This window comes from Perca fluviatilis, chromosome 14 (genome assembly GCF_010015445.1).
Source record: "Perca fluviatilis chromosome 14, GENO_Pfluv_1.0, whole genome shotgun sequence".
NCBI classification, from domain to species: Eukaryota; Metazoa; Chordata; class Actinopteri; order Perciformes; family Percidae; genus Perca; species Perca fluviatilis.
The window spans coordinates 22,663,570-22,685,239 of NC_053125.1; the positions used below are offsets into that span (position 1 = coordinate 22,663,570).

General features: G+C 42.7%; 1 protein-coding gene across 2 annotated transcripts in view; it reads left to right on the forward strand.

The window, feature by feature from the left end:
- Nucleotides 1-1,304: 1,304 nt before the first annotated feature.
- The window catches only part of trpc5a (transient receptor potential cation channel, subfamily C, member 5a), a 152,243-nt gene continuing 131,877 nt past the window's right edge, over nucleotides 1,305-21,670 (forward strand). For both annotated transcript variants that reach the window (XM_039822782.1, XM_039822783.1), the window contains exon 1: nucleotides 1,305-1,663. The gene's annotated coding sequence lies outside the window, so the exon portion shown is untranslated. The remainder of the gene's footprint in view (nucleotides 1,664-21,670) is intronic.

The window sequence follows — 21,670 nt, forward strand, 5'->3', positions numbered from 1 at the left end:
GGCTATACATTGACGAACTCTAACATTAAAATGCTATTCCATGTTTTCATTAGTGATAAAAACCTAATGCAATATTATATAATATTATAACATGTTTACTTTTGATACATCCATTTTTCTGATAATACTTTTGTACTATTAGCCTACTTAAAGAAGATTTTGAATTCAGGACTTTTACATCTAATGGAGTATTTTTTAGACTTTAAGATTTCAATTTTTACTTAACCCTTGTGTTGTCTTCCCGTTGACCATGAACTTGTTGTCCATCCAGGTCAAAAGTAAATTTGAATTTGTGGTGCTTTTTCCAGCGTTTAGCTCTTTTTTTATGCTTTTGACACTTTTTTATAACGTTTTTGTCACTTTTTTCAACGTTTTATTTTGAAATTCATGGTCAATAAACCTAATTAATATGACATTGTGCCTACTTTTTGAGTTAAAAAAGCAGAAATTATGAATAATTTGACTAATAGTTAAGATCAAAGGATGTTGAGTGGATCACAGACTGGTTCATGTCAGAGTTTAGTCACAATACTGTTTTAAAACCATTTAAACATGTTAATAAAATTGAATAAAACACCCAAAATTAAATAAAAGTAATCATTAATTTTACGTGCAAAGATCATTGTATGGGTTGTATGGGTTCCATACAACATACATCCATGCATCCATGTTATTTTGGGGCATTTTGGTTCAAAGAAACCCACATATCTGATATAAAAACTATGAAAACGGGTCAAAATTGACCCGAGGACAACACAAGGGTTAAGTAAAAGGGCTGAGTAGGCCTAGGCCTACTTCTTCCACCACTGGGTAGAAGTTTGAAAGTAGCATGAAGTCATGAAACCCAAGTGAAGTACAAGTAGTCCTACCTCAAATTAAGTACAGTAGGGTAGGCTATGAGTAAATGTAGTTGCATTTTGCCACTAACTTATTACAACTTATTGTGTTTTGTCCAGAAATGTTATCCTACTGCTAATCTATCATTTTATTTTATTTAATAGAGAGAGAGAGGACATGGGGAGAGAGGATATATAGCTATGTGGTCTCTGCGGTTTTAAACCAGCGACGTCGAACTGACCGATGCGCAGGAACCAGGGGGAAAAACGCAGTCACTTTAGGATTTTAACAACATTTCTTCATCACCTGTAGCTTCAGGTTTGTTTTCTGAGGAGAGAGAGAGAGAGCGAGTGAGAGAGTGAGACAAGGAGAGAGAGAGAGAGAGAGAGAGTGCGAGAGAGAGAGAGAGAGAGAGAGAAGCGAGAGAGATCGTTTCCCTCCTCTCCTCCGCCGCAGCAGAAGCCGCTCGCACCAGGATGGGTCGCGCGGAGAAGAAGCAGCAGCATCACGAGCAGAAGCGTCGCGAGCCGGTCCGTTTCCGTCCAGGTGGCGCGAGGAGGACGAGCTGATCTCGCGGAGCAGAAGACGGAGGAGAAGCCAGGAGGAAGGCGGAGGAGGAAATCCCGCGAGACAAGAAAGAAAAGAAGAGAGACAGACGCAGATACACTCAGAGAGAGAGTGAGAGAAAAGAGTGAGAAACCGCTGCACGTGAGGTGTGCGAGACCCCCCGGGGAGAGGGGACTATAATCGTTAATTTGGAGGAGAGACGGTTAATTTTTGTTTTTGTTTTCTCTACGCAGACGGAGAGAAAGGGTCTCCGAAAAAGGTAAGAAACACCAAACAGCGACTGTTTTCTCTTTTTTTAGCTTTTAAATCCGAATTAAACCTGCAAACTGTGCGAATTAACACCTGCAAGCATCCCTAATTGATTAATTAGGCACAACTGTTACCGTTAAGATGGGACTGAAACGGCGTCAGTGCCACCTCTAATCATTTGAACCCCGCTTTTCCCAAAAAAAAAAAACTAAACGTCGGCCATAATGTGGAATATCAGTTTTGAGAGAACAGAAACGTGTTTGCTAAGAAGAAACGGGCTCATGAAGCTGTGTCTGTGGCGAAATCAGATTTTTGACACTTTGCTGCGTTTTTTTGTTGCTGTCTTAAACAAAAAATCTGTCTCAATTAAGTGCTTTGGGTTTAATTTCAGCTGTCTGTCAGATGGGTTTATAACCGATAGATATCCCTCCCACATGTCCTGACTGTATTACACCTTCTTATAGCCAACACTTGAGCTGGAACTGCTTTTCTAGCCTACGTGAGCTATCTGGATATGTTGTTTACCCAGAATCCCATTTGATTGATCTGCCTTAGTGTAGCGGATTCAGGACACACCACAAAATCACCACGACACCACAGTTCTCTCTTTGGATCTTTGCTTTACTGAGTGAGTCTGTAATGACACATGTGACAGGGACTGCATCAGTTCCACACACCCTCTTCTCAGACTACTGTCTCTCAGTTTCCAAAACAGACTGAGCATAACAAAACATTTACAGTCTAAAGATAACAAAACATTTACACAATATAGTAAAACATTAATTGAAATGATGTATAGTGGTTATTTTCTTTGGCAACCATACCTGTAATGACACATGTGACAGGGACTGCATCAGTTCCACACACCCCCTCTCAGACTACTGTGAGGGATACATAAAATAATAAAGTAAAACAAATGCAAAATAAAGTAAACATGCCCTGCCTCATGTGTAATAGATCACAGGTAAACACAGAAACATTATATGTGCACACACACTAGAACAGTAGAATTACACATCACAATCGTTCTATACAAATCCCACAGGAAAACCACATTTCCCATAATGCGTTTAGGTCGAAGCTGCTTCTGAACACTGGCGCAAAGCAGCGGCACCTTAAAAGGAACACAGTGCAATACAAACTTCGCAATAACTTTGAAACACATTACAATACAGACTCCAGCCCTACACACCACATCTGTCCCTCATCACCCTCCAGAACATAGTCATGTAGTGGATAGTACATCAACATTGGAATTACATTTATAAGCGGAATACTCCGTCAACATACCTGCTCTCTCAGTTTCCAAAACGACTGAGAGAGGGACGCCGCATGTACCACAATACACAGGTGATTCACCGGATCACAATTATCAACATATCTAAATGAAAATAAATGTACATGAAACATTACTACTTTCTTTTGAGTTGGAAACAATTCAACAACAGTGACAAGGCTTATCTAGCACAATCACTGTATTTTAAATAACATTATAAGAAGATAGTAAAATCTATACCCTCCCCTGTCATTGTCGACAAATGGAACATCCTGTTTCCCCTTTAGAGACAGTACCACTTTAAAAAATAAAGTTAGCTGGAATATACACAAAACACACTATTACATTCACCCCTCCTTAATTACAGCAAACTTTTTAGACCAGGTGAGAACTCTTTTCTTTATAGGGGTTACCTTGACCAGAGTCGTTCAATAGGACAGCAAAACACTTTGCCAGGTAGAAATATGCCCTTATACATATAACCAAGAACCCTCTGATAAAATACCTACATTCTAAATTGTCTGGGTCCTAAAAGTTTAACTGAAAAACCCTATTAATGGATTACACCTCTATAAGAGTAAAAGGGCTTTAAACAAGGCAGCCAGAGGTTCCTTACTTGGCGGCTCTCCCATAACCATACTCATTGACTCAAGTAGTCTTCTTAACAGGTTTTATTACTCTTCCTGCTCTGGTTGTCGTTGAACCCTCAGGTCTGAAGAAAGTCTCTGACAGTTCTGCTCCTTGACTCCTTCCTTGAGTCATAGATAAGTTCCCCTTGGGGCATGTAGTGACGTTCTGGAGTAATGCATGTAGAACAGCCGGCCGAGCCAGTTACACTACTGATTCCACTTGGAGTCGTCACTGACATGGAATAGTCACTTCTTACTGTCCCCGGTTCATGCAATGCCTCTTGTTGCTTGTGCCATCCCCAATATCACCCTCAGACTGCTTCTGTGATTTTCAGAGACATTACTCCCACTCACAATACTCTGATTGCTGGTCCCACTGGATCTGCTGTCATCTAAGGAAGCCATATCCTCCTCTTCAACTGGTGTAGTCTGGTGACCCTCTATATCAAGCCTAGTCGTAACAGTAACCTCCACTAGGTTGTCCTCAAGAGTGTGTGGGCGGGGCCCTCCCTGATACTAGACTTCTTAGGGCACGGTGGCCATTCAGTATCCAGGCAGCTGTTCTATCTCCTAACTCCCTCTCTGTGCCAAATAAGGGTTCATTACCCAGAGTTTCCACTTCATCAGCCACCCCCCTCTGAGGCTGTGGAGAAAATTGTCGCACGCTTCCTCTGGTTCCACCACTGGCAGGAAGTTTACTGGAAGAATGAAATTCCGATGGACGACCTTACTTTTCTTAGTAGTAGGATTTTCAACTCTGTAGATGTGCACAGACAAATCCCTCCATGTGATAACATGTAACCAAGAGTCCCACAGATCAGCCAATTTACCTTTTCCTCTGTCTTTTCTGTTTGCCAACAGAATATGATCACCAACTTCTAGTGAGGACACCCTTGATCCTTTTATTATACTCTCTTGCTTGTTTCTTCTGTGCTTCTGTGGTGTTGCTCTGGGCAATCTTTACAGCTTCTCTTAAGTCCCTCTGAAAAGATTCAAGCGTAGGTGTCATGAGCAACCACATCATCATTCTTCAGCGTGTTGCCAAACATGATGTCCACAGAGCAATCTGGGTACCCTACCATACATTAGATAGAATGGGGCAAAGCCCGTTGTCTCATGTGTGGTACAGTTGTATGAGAATGTGAGTGTCTGTATCATCTGTGGCCATCGCTCTTTTGCTCTTGCTGGAAGGGCGGATCATGTTTCGCAGTGCGGTTAAATCGTTCTGTCTGCCCATCTGGGGTGATATGGGGTGGTATGGGACTTTTGATTCCTGACACCTGTAACAGTTCTGCAATCAATTGGCTCTCAAAATTAGCCCCTTATCTGAGTGGATCCAAGTGGAAAGCCGTGGGTACAGAAGAACTGATTCCATAACTTCTGTGCCACCACTTTGGCTGTCTGGTTTGGACAGGGGAATGCAAGGGCCAACTTTGTGAAGTGATCTGTTATAACAAATACATCAACATTTTCTCCATTCTTCCCTTCAGCTGACCAAAAATCTATGCAAACCAGCTCGAGTGGTGCACTTGTCCTGATTGATTCTAATGGTGCCCTAGCCTCAGGCTCAAGCGTCTTGCTAACCACACACCGTTTGCAGTGAGAGACATACTCCTTAACTTCTCCATCCATCCCTGACCAGAAGAATCTTTGGGGCCAGATGAAGCGTCCGGCCCTGTCCTTGATGACCTGCATCATCATGGGTTCCTTTGAGAGCAACGCCTTAAGTGAAGCAGGCAGCACCAGCTGATACCTTTTCCTACCAGCTCTATCCTTTGATCTCCGGTAGAGGATATCATTTGACATCTCAAGCTTTTCCCAATGTTTTAGCATCCTCAGAACTTCAACAGTCTCATGGTTTCTCTCCCTCCGTGAGGGCCTCCTCCTCCCTCTAACAAAGAATCTCCACGAGCTACGGCACAGTCTTCCTTTTGGCTCCTTTTGACATCTTCTGCAGAGAAGGCAGGGAGAGAAGGCAGGCCCACCCTGCAATAGACTACCAGAGCACTGGGCGAACTTAACATCACGATTACTGGCCGGCCATTCTCCCACTCGAACATGATTCCAAGAGTGCTTTGACTCCCTCTCCAGTCACTCCAACTTGGTCTCCATCTTGATTTTTGTGACAGGTAACTGGCATTGGTCTGGGGTTGACTGACAATCTAAATGCTTCTTGTATACACTCTGAAGTTAGACACTGTGCTCCTTTCTCTAGGGCTTCACTAGCCTCAAAGACTTTCGAAATGGACGTCTGCTCAGAAGGTCAGCAGGTATGTTCTGTGTTCCAGGTATGTACTTCAAGTCAAAGTCAAAGGTTCAATCTTTACACCCATCGTTGTTCACAGCGTCTAGTTTAGGCTTGGTCATGATATATGTCAGGGGTTATTATCAGTCAGGACTGTGAACTGGTTCCCCTTTAGCTGCAAATTTATCACATACAGCCCATTTGAGAGCAAAGAACTCTAATCTATGAGCTGGGTAGCGGACTGCGACTTGGACAACGTCTTATTGCGAAGGCTACAGGTCTTGGTCTCTTTTCACCTTCAGTATTTGGCTAAGGACTGCCCCAAACCATCCATTGAAGCATCAATAGAAGGGACAAATGGTTTCTTGAAGTCTGGGTGGGCCAGTATAGCAGTCTGAGTAACCGCCCTCTTGATTTTCTCAACTGCCAGCTCACAGTCAGTAGTCCAGTCTTCAGGCTTTAGACGTCTTGGCTTACTAGCCTGTGGCTTTCCATTTTTCCTCTTGGTCTTCTGCCCTGCGGTTAAACCAAATAATGGTTTTGCCATGCCTGACAGCCCTTCAATGATGTGAGTGAGTAGTTGGCCATGCCAAGAAAGGATCTTATTTTGGTTGGTGAAGGGGTTTCCCCATCACCCTCCATCAAGTCCACCGCTGTCACCTGGTTGATTGCAGACACCTTTTCTGGGTCAGTGGCAATACCTTCTGCAGTGACGATGTGACCTAAAAACTTGACCCGACTCTCTGAGGAAATAGCACTTTTTCTGTGCCAACTTCAGGTTATGCTCCTGCTGCAGGCGGAAGACCATCTCTAAGCGATCCAATGCCTCCTGCTCACTTTTCCGAACACAAGGAGATCATCCAGATAACAGAAGGGAGAGATTTAATTCTGGTCTCCAAAGATTGACGTCATCATCCTAGCAAATGTTGCTGGGCTGTTGCATAGTCCCTGAGCCATTCGGTTATATTCATTACAGCCCAGCGGGGTAGAGCATGCTGTATATTTGCGGTCATCTTCATGTATTGGGATGTTATAAAATCCTGACGTTAAATCCATAGTGCTAAAGAAGCAATTCCCACCTAGTGAAGCAAGGGCATCAGCCTGGTGCGGCAATGGGTATGCATCTTTATGTCCTCTGATTTAACCATCTGAAATCGGTCATATTCTGAGTTCTCCAGATGGTTTCCAAACTAACACTAGAGGAGAGGCCCACTGCTGTTGGATTCTGGATAATGCCCTTCTCCTCCATTGCATCCAGCGTCTGCTTCAGTTTCTGGTAGTCAGATGGCGGGACCCTCCTATGTGCTCATGGAAGGAAGGGCTGCTCATCCTTCAGTCGAATTCTGTGGACAATGTCCTTTGCTTCTCCACAATCAAGCTTGTACGGGAGAAGATTCCCTCATACTGAGAAATTAGGTCAACGAGTTTTGCTTTCAGACATCAAACCCCCAGGACTGTACATCTATCTCTGCTAAACCTAGTTCCTGCAGTTTTAGCATGTAGTCTTCCTGCATTATCTGGGGGCACTCTGAACCTGGTGTTTCTGCCTGGATGAGATTTTGCACAGCTGCCTTTGCCTTATCAGAACTCCCTTCACTGACAGTGTCAAGCTGCAATTCTTCAAGAGCCAGGCATGGGTGTAGCTGAGCCAGCTTGGTGTTACGGCGGAGGACAATGGGACGATCAAGAGGATTGATTACCTTCATGGGGATCCATTTATCCCCCCACAAAGGGCAGACAGTGCGTGCTACCAACACATTTCTTGGTGCAGAACGAGATACACTGGGCTCAACCATAACAGTGCTTCCAACAGACACCTGCACTTCCTCTTTAAGCTTTCCCCAAAGTAAATGCTCGTGCCGCGGCTCCAGAGTCACACACTGCTTAAGCACAACAGTCCCCACTCGTTTTGGTATCCTGTTGCCATGCCAACGATCCACATTGGACAGTAGATCAGTGGGGTTCATGAGAGTCTTCTCTGGCTGGTTGGGAAACATTATCCCAAAACCAGTCACTCTTTTTCACTTGTCTCATTATATGTCTCATTACATTTGATCCCACTATCATATCATCTACTTGCCCTGGGACAACTAGGAAAGAAACTGTCATCTTGCAGCCAAGTAGATCTATGTTCAACTCATATGTATATTTAGGTTTTGTCTCATTCCCCCCACAACCTATCAGGACTTTCTCTGTTGGCTGACTTGACTGTCCATCAATAATGTTGCCACTCCGGAGGATGCGTTCAGCAGGCTCACTCAACGTGCAGGTTGTGGATCCACTGTCTACAAGAGCTAAGAGTTCTACTTTTCCTTCAATTACTGCTGTGGCATAGAAAAGATCATCCTCATCATCTATTTTCTTGTAACCAGTCCCCTGCGCTAGACAGTCTGGGGTTGCCGTTCTGGGTGTGGTTCCACGCTTGTAGATCACTTGCTGCTTTGAATAAAACTCATTTTCAGTGGTTTTAACATCAGCAGGACTCTTTGGGGTTGTTTCATGTTCTGCGCCCCACTGTTCCCCTTTAAGTGTGGGCCCTTTAGTTTAAAGCTGAGTCTGGAACGTGGGATGTGACTACATTTGTTGTAGTCACTTGTTTCCTTCCTTCGGACATTCAAAGCCTCTGTGTCCTGTTTTAAAACACTTGAAGCATAGGCCTTCTCTAAAGCAGTGTGCTTTGGTTGAGTGGTCTGGGGCCCTACAGATTTTACATGAATTTAGGGTTGCAGTGGGCCCATTTGCTGGCCTTTTGCTTGGGTTTGATTTAGGCTTTGCTCCTGCATGGCAAGAATCTTTTCCATGAGGGTGATCATTTTACTCAAAGAGGCTGACTCTGCGTTAGTAGATTGATTAGTATTAACCACAGGGTGTTGTGCCATACAGCAAGTATTGGGGGTCATCTCTTCATTAACTCTTACTATATTTTGTGGCTTGCATGCCCTGGCTGATTGCCTGTCCCTGTGGTGGCTGTCAATCATTTCCTGAACCTCTCCAGCAGTCCATTTCTCAAGAGGTTTGCCTCTAAGGGCAGTGTATAGACTGGGATCAGGACAATGTTTAAGAAACATCATGGTCACTTCATGACTTGGATCCTCCACTCTTCTCCCCTGTCTTCGCAGGCACTCGTCAGCAAGGTCAATGGCTTTATTGAGTCTTATCCAGTAATCTAAACTGCTCTCTGAGTGCTTTGGGACGGTTTCATAGAAGTCCTGTAATGGGGTGGTTGATGAAATTGCATCCCCAAAGTGCTCTCTGAGGATAGTGAAGATAACATCAGGATCTCTGGTAATATTTAAGAGACGGTTGTTGCGAGTGCAAATTTTAACAACGTCTCTAGCTCGACCCATTAATCTGGCCATAATTTCATTGCCTTGCTCAGACAAACTACAGCCCGTCCTTGTCAGGTATGTTTGCATCATTTCTTCCTTTCGGTTAGAGTGAATCGATCAAAGCTATCACCCCTGAAATAAGGTGGCTCTTTAATGTCAGACTTGAGGGTCAGGTTCATCTTTGACCAGTCCGGGTTTTGAGCTGTGTTTGGGAGAGTGTTTGAATTGACATTAGCACCAGCCTGGCCTGCTTGGGACAAACTAGCTGAGATCTGACTCCCTATTTCACTGCCTAGCTGCTTGATTAAATCTGTAATACCGTGCAGCTGATTAAGTGGATCACCACCGGGGGTTCTGACCCGACCAACTCGCGGTCACCTAATTGAGTCTGAACAGGTGAAGCTCTGGCACTCTGTGCTACCAAATCAGCATATTGAGCACCCGCTCCCAACGGGATTCCCGTTGTCTGTTCAAAACATTGCCTTGAGTGCGAGCAGGAGTCACATTCACAGGGTTAAAATCCCTATCTGACACAAGTTCATCTAACTGTGGTACACTAACACATTGTGAAGGGGATACTTCGAAGCCCTTCGGGGTCATCACTGTTCATGGAAGACATACTGTACAGAGTTCTTCTTCCCCAGTTATTGTGCACCTGTGATGGCGAGGAAACGTGAAAGCTCCCCGACCGGCAGCAGCTGATCTGTTGATCCGGTCGCGGCACCAATTTTAGCGGATTCAGGACACACCACAAAATCACCACCGACACCACAGTTCTCTCTTTGGATCTTTGCTTTACTTGAGTGAGTCTGTAATGACACATGTGACAGGGACTGCATCAGTTCCACACACTCTCTTCTCAGACTACTGTCTCTCTCAGTTTCCAAAACAGACTGAGCATAACAAAACATTTACAGTCTAAAGATAACAAAACATTTACACAATATAGTAAAACATTAATTGAAATGATCGTTATAGTGGTTATTTTCTTTGGCAACCATACCTGTAATGACACATGTGACAGGGACTGCATCAGTTCCACACCCTCTTCTCAGACTACTGTGAGGGATACATAAAATAATAAAGTAAAACAAATGCAAAATAAAGTAAACATGCCCTGCCTCATGTGTAATAGATCACAGGTAAACACAGAAACATTATATGTGCACACACACTAGAACAGTAGAATTACACATCACAATCGTTCTATACAAATCCCACAGGAAAACCACATTTCCCATAATGCCGTGTGTCGTGAAGCGCTACTCTGAACACGCAGCGGCAAAGCAGCGGCACTTAAAAGGAACACAGTGCAATACAAACTTTCGCAATAACTTTGAAACACATTACAATACAGACTCCAGCCCTACCACACCACATCTGTCCCTCATCACTCCTCCAGAACATAGTCATGTAGTGGATAGTACATCAACATTGGAATTACATTTATAAGCGGAATACTCCGTCACAACATACCTCTCTCAGTTTCCAAAACAGACTGAGAGAGGGACGCTCATGCGCATGTACCACAATACACAGGTGATTCGCCGATCACAATTATCAACATATCTAAATGAAAATAAATGTACATGAAACATTACTACTTTCTTTTGAGTTGGAAACAATTCAACAACAGTGACAAGGCTTATCTAGCACAATCACTGTATTTTAAATAACATTATAAGAAGATAGTAAAATCTATACCCTCCCCCTGTCATTGTCGACAAATGGAACATCCTGTTTCCCCTTTAGAGACAGTACCACTTAAAAAAATAAAGTTAGCTGGAATATACACAAAACACACTATTACATTAGCAAATTCTAGATGTTTCGTATGATTTCATTGTGAATTAGACAGACTGTGATGGTAGTTGTTGTAGCTGTGTTGAAGCTGCTGCAGGCTATGTGCTGTTGCAGAGAGAGAGAGATAAGGGGGGGGGGGTTGTTGGGATATGCTTTGGGTGACTGGTGGGTGGTTTATGTATCCTGACTCTATTGACTAATGCTGGAAAGAGGGGGTGCAGAGAGTGCGTGCGAGTGTGTGTGTGTGAGGGAGAGAGAGATGCGGGTTGCATAGTTTGTGTGGGTCTCTGCAGGGTGGCGTTCATACGTTTGGTGTGCGCATTAGATGGTGGTGCGTGCATGTGTGTGTGATGGAGAGGGCAGTTCTCTGTTGACATACATACGTGTGTGTGTGTGTGTGTGTGTGTGTGCGCGCGTGTGTGCGCGCGCGTGTGTGTGTGTGCGTGCGTGCCTCTGCGTAGCGTAGGCTATATGTGCGCTTAACAGGAATACAGAACAGAGAGATGGATGGAGCTGCAGATGGTGTGTGTGAGTGCGTGCGTGTGCGTGCTGTGGTTGTATGTGTGTGCGTGCACGTCGGCGCGCTTGCGGGTCCAAAGGGTTTTCCCTGCATATTAAACCCTTTGTCAGCCCTCTTAAGAGTTTCCCCGGTCCACCTGCGGAAAGTAGCCTACAGCCTCCTTTCTTTTAAATGTCAGGCAAAACATTAAGTTTCTGCTGCTGCTGCAACACACACACACACACACACACACACACACACACACACACACACACACACACACACACACACACACACATGCATATACACACACACACACATGCATATACACACACATACATATATACACACACACACACAATATGAGCATCCAGCAGTGGATGGCCAATAATTGTGCCTATTGTGTCTTGAGATTTTATTAATTATGAAACATGACCTCGTCAGCAGTTTTGAAACATTCGGGTTTTGCTGCTTTTGTGAAAGAAACCCAACAACACGTTAATAAGAGATAGCACAATGAAATGATAAGTTGCAGAGCGGTGATGATTTTAGTCATTGTTGGGCATTTGTGAAGCCAATTCAGTTCAGGTCTTGGGCAGAGTTTTTACTGGTTTTAAATGATTATATGATGAATTGAAAATAAATCAGCTACAGTTTTAAGTCATTTTTCAAGCAAACTTACCAAACAGTTGCTGGTTCCAGCTTTGAAAATGTGAGGAATTTGCTGCTTTTCTCTGCTTCATACCATTTTAAACTGTATATGTTTTGAGTTTTGGACTGTTGGTTGAACAAAACAGGCTATTTAAAGACGTCACATTGGGCTTTCTGAACTAATTTTTTTCTCACACTATTTAGGGTAAACAACTAATTGAAAAATCGTCTGTTGATAATCAAAATAGTTAGACACAGTACTAATCAACAAAACAACCTACTTTGAGAAGAGCACAAAGCCCTGACTAATTAGAATACGCATCAAATCATCTCAAAGGAACAGACTGGGAGTCAGCTGATTCACCTTTTATATTTCTATGACATCACCCAAGACATGAAATATTTTTGGATTTTTCTTGTTTTTCACCACTAATGTTTGTCCTGATGGTGTTGATTGCTTAACAGTTCACACTTCAGTGATCCCTCGTCCCTCGGTCTCATCTTTTTTGCGCTCCATCCAAACGTTACCTCAGCAGCTGCAGAGATGGATGCAGCTAGTGCCAATCTGGTATGACTTCTAATGTAGCCATGTTTGTGTCAGTGTGCTTTCTTCCTCCTAAAGCACACAATAGATAGTTTATTTTATCTTGCAAAACAACAGCACAACATTCCTTAAGCACATAGTCAACAAGAGTGCTGGAACAAGATGCGGAACCAAGTGATGAAACAGAACAAAACTGGAGCACTGGGCTTTAACATGAATGTGTGTTTAAAGGAGGGCTTTAACCCAAGCCTGTGGCTTAGCTCAGTGGAGTGTATAGAGGAGCAAGAGTTTCAGCTGTCAGACCGAAGCGAACAATGTATCATATCTGAGCTCCACCCCCAGAATAATAGATTTAAAACTGTCTTCAGACTGATCTCCAGTATCAGATATTTCTCACCAGTTTGTGCCTCGGGATGGAAAACGTCAGTGCTAAGAGAATAAGTGGTGTCTCTCACTATATCTTTGCAGCATGAACGTTTTTAGCAGATGGCCGCAGCTTCACTGCTAATCTGAAATATAGAGATGTGAAATAAGAGCGCCCAGTGTGTGTGATAGTAGAGGATGGATACCCGAACCGAGCCCGTCGGTACACGACGGTAGCCGACGGGCCGGGTTCGGACAGATATTTAGAAATGATGTTCTGGTTTGGGTCGGGCTCGTTGACATCAGCGCGATAAGCAATTGAACATTTTAAATTTATAAAAGCTTATTATGGGCTTGATGCCCCGTGTGAGCTGATGCTCTCATCTGGTGACATTTCCGAATTCCTTCCTACAGTTGCTTAATAAAAGCGGGCTTTCCACACAAACAAACGTATGTGTCATTAGTATGAGAAATAAAAATTGATTTTAACTGTGTCGGGCTCGGGTCAGACTCGGCATAAATATCTTAATGCCTGTCGGACGCGGGCCGGGCTCGGACAGAAAAATGCGGCCCAATCCGCACTCTATGTGGTATACTGCATATAGCTCTTAAAAAACAAGTGCTCATGCCTGAGTGACCAAATGGGTCATTTGTCCACCTATGGTTAACATCTGGTTAACATCTGGTTAACATCTGGTTAGAGGTTTAACCCTTTCCAAACCGTTTTCAATGAGGGCTTCTCAGATGGTTCTGTGTTAACAAACCATCTGGCGCGTCAGGTTAGTTACAGTAGAGGTGCCCTGTGGAGTGGACAAGCACAGTTAACTTCACACTCAGTTTTTCTCACCGAAACACATTCTATGTCTGTTGAATGCATTTTTATTTCCTCTTAAAACATTTGCAAAGCCGTTTGCTTTTAAATATTTCCAATGGTATACAGCCATGTTTCTGAGCTTGCAGTCCCTTTTGCTTTTTTGGCATATTGCTAGGTTGCTTTTCGGCGTCACCGTTGCCATTTGTCGATCAGTGGAAGAGTGAAACGGGCGACAGGGATGTGCATGGTAATGTATGGTTTAGACAATATTAAGGGTGTAAATCACAAGTCGTATCACGATACGATATTATATCCATTATTTGGACAATACGATATTTGCTGATATCTTAAAGTCTGTCACGATATGAATTTGATTCAATTCAGGGGCCTGCGATCGATAGGAGACGATATCATGAATGCCCATTAAACACAGTTACATTTATAGCAACTCAAAACAGCAACTAAAATATGATTTGACCATTTTATTTCTGAGCTTTTCCAGACATTTAAACTAAAAATAATTATTTTTAATAAGAATCTAAAATAACGGGGCATGTTACAGACAATAAGTATTGATATTTTCACTTTGCATCGATAATATTGGATTGTGGATAATTGAATTGATATATCGATCCATATTGATGTAACGTCAGACCCCTACACATTATGATTAATAATCAAAATCCTTATGGAGAAAATAAATGGGATTTTTGGTTCCGTAACCACACAGTTGAGCTTTATTAGTATTGGGTTATTATTTCAATTGTTAGTTGTTGCCACTTGGCCCTATACACGTTCATAGCAACAAAAATGACAAGGGGGGATAAAGGTAGAAAATATGTTTTATGATAATACAGAGGCCTTGTTTACTTCATAGGCCGTGTATTTGTGTTATTATATTATGTGGGTCACATGACAGTGATACAACCGAAATATGTATCCAGGAATTCATTCAAAACTTGAATTTCTTTAAAAAGTAATTAAATTAAAAAAGGCCATAGTAACACTTGCTCTCGCTCCTGAGATGATCGACCAATCAGTGACGAGAGTCATCGCTTTGATCTCCTGCCAATCACTCGCGCTCGAGAAGGGGACAGAATGCAGCAGCTGTAAAAAAATAAAATAAAATTCTTTATCTTTCCTTTCCCGTTTTCGGACTTGTTAAAGTGATGTGTGTAGTAGCCCAGAACGTAAGTTAACCATATTCTGTAGCTTGTTAAACTGTCATGGGTTTTACTGCCTCATTGGCTGTGTAAACGTTAAAGCTATGTTCATTCATATTTCAATAAGTGTTCTGCTGCAATGTGGATGGGTTTAGCCCGTGTTACGACGTGACATTTATTTGGATAGAGAGAGACAGATATATTATCGCCTTGATAATGTTGCTGTTGCTGTGTTTCTTGTTGCATAGCTGATAAGATGTGCAGATGGTTTGGTATTACTTGTGCAGCCACGCGTGGATATTCAGGTTGTGTTAGGGATAGTAACGAGCGATGGCCAGCGGACGGACTGGCGCCGTGGAGCCACGTGCTTAGTTATTAAATGTGCATTATTATTTGCTTATGTTTCAGAACCATATCCAACTTCACACGTAACGCCTCATAGTTACCTTAACATGTTCAAGTCATAAATAAATCTTCCTGGATCTCAAAGTCAGACCTCTCTGGTTCAAGTTCTTACCGGACACCCTACAGCGGCCCCGTGTTTCAGTAGCCAGTTTTCAGTAGTTTTTACAGTAATTAATAGATCATTATTTTTAAATTTGACTGAAAGACACAATTATATTATATACAGTAACTTTTGGAATTGTTAGAACTCTAGTGGGGTGTATATTGCATGTGTCTGCATGTGTTGATCAGCAGGGTTTGGGCTCCCAGGAAGTTGAAAATCCTTTGCTTTTGCTTTTTTTGGTTTGCGATTTTGCTCTGCTCTGACCTGTGTAGGAGAGGCCTTTTTTAAACTATCACAAGCCTCTCTCTCTCTTTTCATCACTCCCTTCCTCTCTCTCCCTCTTTCTTCCTCCTCCACTTTTTATTCTCCAGTAGATAGATAGATAGATAGAGAGAGAGAGAGAGAAGAGAGAGAGAGAGAGAGAGAGAGAGAGAGAGAGAGAGAGAGAGAGGTGCTTGGCTTGTGATTGTTTTGTGCAGCAGAGTGAAACGCAGGCAGTGTGCACTTCATCCCACTGTGGCCGCTCTTCTCTTTATTTTTCTCCATCTTTTTCCTCCCTTTCTTTCTCATCGCTCACTGATGATCGTGTTTTCATACTGCTCCCTCTTCCATCTTACGCCATCCCTCCATCATTTCTCTTTCCCTCATTTCTCCATCTTTACCTTCCCACCGTTGTTCTCTCCGCACGCAGCTCATCGTCTTTCTCCATCCTCACATCTTTATTCTGTCATTCTTGTTTCCCTTTTCACTGCCTTTGATTCTCCTTTTCTTCTCCTGTTCTTCTCATCCTCTGCCTTTTCTAATGTCTTCCCCTTTCTCTTTCTTCTCCCTTTCTCCTTCCCCTCCTTTCCTTCCTCCTCTGCACCTCGTTCTCTCATCGCTCCACTTAAGTGTCTCGTCCTTCTCACGCAAACCTCCTTCTCCTCCCTCTCGTCTCTCGCTGCCTGGTTTCCTGTTTCTGTTCGGATTACTTTTCTTGTTCTTCCCCTTTTTCTCCCCTTTCCTCACCTCTTCATTCTCCCTTCTCTTTTACAACCACAGGCTACTTCACTTCTCTTATTCTTTTCTATTCTTCTCTCCTCCTCTTCTCTCTGCTCTTGTCGACGTTTCTTTCATCATCTTCTCTTCGTCTCCTTGTATTCCCTGTTTTCTCACCTTTTCCGACCTCTCCTTTTCCCCACCCACCACTTATTCGGTCATAATTCATCATACATCCTTCTATCCTTTTCTCCTTTTGTTTCTCTCCTCTCCTCTCTCCTTTTATTCCTCACCTCGTTGCCTCTCCATCTCTTTTACTGTATGCTCTTCTTCTGCTTTCCACTTCTCTCTCTTGTCCCCTCTCCTCCTTTTCTTCATCTCCTCCTTTTTTCCTCACCTTTTCTCATCTCTATCTCCCCCCATCTCCTCTTTCCTCCAATCTCCTTCTTGTTTCCTCGTCATTCCTTGTCTCCTCTCTTCCCCCTACTTTTGTCCGTCTCCTCTAGTTTCTTCTGCTCTCTTTTCCTTGTTTCCTCTTCTTGTCTCCTCTCTTTTCCTCTACTCCTTCTCCCCTCTCCTCCTTTCCTTCTTCCTCTCCTTTCTTTCTTTTTCCTCACCTTCTATTCCCTCCCTTTATCTCCTCTCTCCTCTGCTATACTAACAGTCACAACAAACCACTCAGGAGGCAAATGATTGCAACCTTTACCATGATGGATTACTTAACACACATGCACTCACACATGCACGCACGCATGCACACACACAACCTCACACACACTGAGCAATGCAGCTGTTTTGATGGCGCAGGAAGCGGTACCTCTATTAATCAGAGTCACATCACTGATCACACGTCTGTTGCAGCTCTGTTTTTGTTCATACTATACGATGCCAATGATCTGATACAATATAATATCAATTTGTTTTCACACAGGAGAATATCCTTCATCATCATCAACATTTGGTTTTAATGCTAAACGACATTTTGTTGTCTCAGTACCTGTACTTTGTGTTTTGTCAATACAGTTGAATCTAATCTCGAAACTGAACGATGCTCAGAGAAACGCATAAATGTGTGCACATTTTGTCAAGCCAATTTATTACATCTAGAGAAATTAGAAAATCTAAGTGACTATAAGTACATAAATCAGCGAAGTACACAAAATAAACAATCATGTCATGTAAAAACAAGTTCACTTTGTATTTTGGAGTAAATGTGTGGCAATGTACCTCTGACTCAAACATGATGTTAGGTTGATTTCACACCTGCCTCGTTTGTTCTCCAAACTAACCCTGGAGCGTTTTGGCCCGATAGTCCGGTTGTTTTGGGGTGGTGTGAAAACTCATCCCAGCTCTGGTTTGGATCAAACAAATGAACTCTGGTCTGCTTGGAAACGAGGGTCTCGGTCCGCTTCCAAGTGAACTAGAGTTCGGTTCACTTCAGGTGAGAACGCGGTCTGACCCAAACAAAGGAAGTGGACCAAAAACGGAGCATTTACCAGCCTGCAGTTTTAACCTTGCACACAATTTACAGACTTTATATATGATTTAAGTTATGATAACTTTTAGATCCATAAGCTCTTCTGAGCACACGCCGCTGGTCGTCTTTGGGACATTCTCTCTATCCCTCTCCTTCCCTTGCTGCTCATTGTTCGCCGCGATACATGTCTCAAAAAAGAGAGTTGTCTCTCAGCCGTGCCGGAGGGAAAATAAAAGGCAAGTTCCACCTTTTTGATGAGCTGGATCAGATCTTCGGCCAAAGGCCCATCGTAGCTTCCTTGGCTTCTAATATTAACAACAACTACTACTTTTGTCTAGCAAAACTTTGTTCGCAAATGTTTGCTTGAATGTTGTGCGATTCAGTGCGAAAATGAATGGAAACACCTTAAAATGGTTTTTATTCGCTTTAAAGCTGTTTTTTAAAGCAGCTTTATTCGCATGAGTTTTTACCGAACTTCAGATAATTCGATTGACAAGTGGATGGAAACTTGACACAGTACAATGTGAAAAGCAAACTGTTTCAAATGAAAAATGCAACAATGTTGCACTTTCACCTCCCCGAATCGCACCGAGTCTAGCAAACTATAGGTGTGAAAGCACCCTTAAAGTTCACTGGACTTGATACCGTATTTGTGATTCTTGATAATGTACCTGTCATGACTCTGGACATTTCTTTCCCTTACCTCACCCTGATTCCCGACAGAGTCGTCTCAGTTGTCGTATTCTGAAAGCATTAGCTAATTAAACATTTCATCAGGAAGCACGAGGGATGACAGGGCGCCTCCCTGGTCTCCAATGGGCAGGGTTTAGTGGTGTCATGTCCGTTTACTGGAACACAGTAGAACCAGGACAGGCTGAGCCCAAGCTCCCACATTGGCGACATAAAAATGGTGTGCTGCAAATTGGTAGAGGAATAGCATTAATGCTGTCTGCCGCTTTCTTTCTCTGTTCCCTCATTCTGGTCTTGAAACTAAAACGCTAATTTGAAATGCATGAGATGTTCTCGTTATCCTCAAAATCTGCTGCTCTTTGTCTCGCCTGCCTTTCCATAAAGACGCAAATCAACCCGCCGCGTCCAACAGCCAGCTGCAGCCATTATTCTAGAAAGATTGGCACCGTGAGATGACCTCAGGGGTCCCAGTACGTCCTGTGCTGGCAATTAATGAGATAATGTTTCCCCACAATCCAACACCAGAAGTAGAATTTTGGACAGTATTGATTAGGAATGATTGTGTTCTTTTTACGGAGGGTTTTGTGGATGGTTTTGTGGAAACCACATTGGTTTATATTCCTGCAAATGGAGTTAATGGACTTCTGTAATCAAGCAGTGCTCCTTTCTATTGGTGAGGTAACCATTTATGAAATCCCACTTGTTAGTGCATGCACTGGTGTCCACATGGGCTCCAAAGTCAAGTTTCAATCTCTTTTTAAGATTTTCATACATCAGTGTTTCCCATTCTTTTAAAATAACGGCAAATATCCATTCCAGTGTTTCCACTATTGACTCTCAGCAGCGCGCCACCGTGAGTCCATGAACAAGGCAACTGTCTGTGGTGAGTTCACATGTCTGTAAAAATAGCAGGATCAGTCGCGTAGCCTACTATCTGTTGAAGTCAGTTGAACAGGTGAATATCAAGTTACAAACAGGCGAGACAGAGAGTATTCGCTTAGAACAGATCGGTGATGCCGAATATTCTCTGTGGAGTTAGCTGGATGTGAATGGCGAATGGTGCTCCGGTGTATTTTTTATGTGGACTGACTGTGTCAGACTCCGTTTAAAATTAGCCTTGGCAATGTGATAACTTAGTGGGCAATTTGGCCTTGTGTGCTCTGGTTAATTTGGCATGCAATTATCACACCAGTCATAATTTGTGAAATGAAAACTTCTGGCAGTTTTGGAAGAAGGGAATAACAAGAGTAACAGGTGAGCTAGCTGTAAAAGTGCGTTTTTCTGTGCTTTGTGTAAGTGCTGTGTAGTGGTTAGAGACTTTATCAGAGTAGTAGTGTTACATTCAAATTTGAGAATGGAATTTTGGTCTGGTGTTAATTGACTAATCAAGAAAGTAATCTGCATATTATGAAAGCAATCTTTAGCTGTAGCCCTAAACTAATCAAAACCATATTTGTTCTGTACCATACCCTATAAAAAACTGATGGTCCTATTCAGGAAGACGGATCTACATAGGTGTATTTGTGTTTGATACGTATTTAAACAGTTCCAGTGGCTTTTAATTTACTTTCCAGTTCTGTTTGGGTTTAAAATTTGCATTTTTAATAGACAGAGAAAACAGGTTTTTTATTAAGGTTATATGTAAAAGAATGTTATGCGTAAAAGAAAGAGACGGAGGAAGGAAATTGGGTGTTGCTCATGAATTTCAGAGTAAATGTAACTTCTTTTCCCCACCTTGATTATATAACCGAGTACAAAAAACGTCTGGTATATTCAAAGCATTGATACCATTAGATAGACTTGATGTAATGGAAGAATTGTAAAAGGCCAGCTGTTGAGAGAATGAGAGAGGCAGAGAGGGCACGGAGAGTTTGTCAGTGTGTTCACTTCAGCAGGTCACTGCATCCTCTGCCCATTACAGACAATCTGCAGAGCTGCAGGAATACACTTATTTATTAAAAGTAAAAAAAAAAAAAAATCCTTTCCATTAAGATAACAAGGAAATGAAGCCAGGGTTGTAGCTTATTTTTCAGGAACCTAAGTGTACAGGGAAATATACATTTATACAGACAAAAAACAAACAAATGAGGCTTTCTGGAAAGCTCTTGTCTCTTTCCCTGTAGCTAGTTACCCTGGATTTCCAACCCTGAATATTTCTATTATTAGAAGAATTACTTGAGCAGGTTGGTTTTAATGTATCCCGGTTTGTTGTTGTTACATCACAACAGGCTGAAAACTGGCACCACAGAAAGTTCTTCTAACAGTTCAATCACTGTCACAGTTTTATAACACACGCAGTTTCTCCCTCTATTCAACACACACACACACACACACACACACACACACACACACACACACACACACACACACACACACACACACACACACACACACACACCCCTATAATAACATCATGAAGGGGTGTAATGTCAAATTGTCTGGAGAATGCTGTCTAGACATCTGATGTGCAGCCTTTGACCTGTAGCTTAGTCATCTAGGCTTTGTGTGTGTGTGTGTGTGTGTGTGTGTGTGTGTGTGTGTGTGTGTGTGTGTGTGTGTGTGTGTGTGTGTGTGTGTGTGTGTGTGTGAGACACACAATGATGGTTTTTGTGGTCTTCTATGCTAGTTTACCACATTTCTTAGGGGTTTGGAAAAACTTTGACGTGTGATTAGCCACTGACACAGAGCAACAATGTGATTCATTAGGAGTTTTTGTGTTTGTGTTCACCTGATGACTGTAATTCCATTATTCTCTCTCTGAGCTCTGTCTTTAGTCTCTACCCACTCCTGAGGGAAATATTTGGCTATTTAGCTGCTAAATGCTCCACTATGTTCACCACTATGTTAACATTGTCACATTGTTTTCACATTGTCATTTGATACGTTTTGATACAAATATCGATTATCAGGGTGACTTCTAGTTCCCATTGATAGAGCGTGCGCCCCATGTAGGCTGAGTTTTTGGTGGCGGACGGGGTCCGACTCTGACTAGTGGCCCTTTCCTGCTTGTCATCCCTTCTGCCTCCACCTCTTTCCAGTCACTCTCCA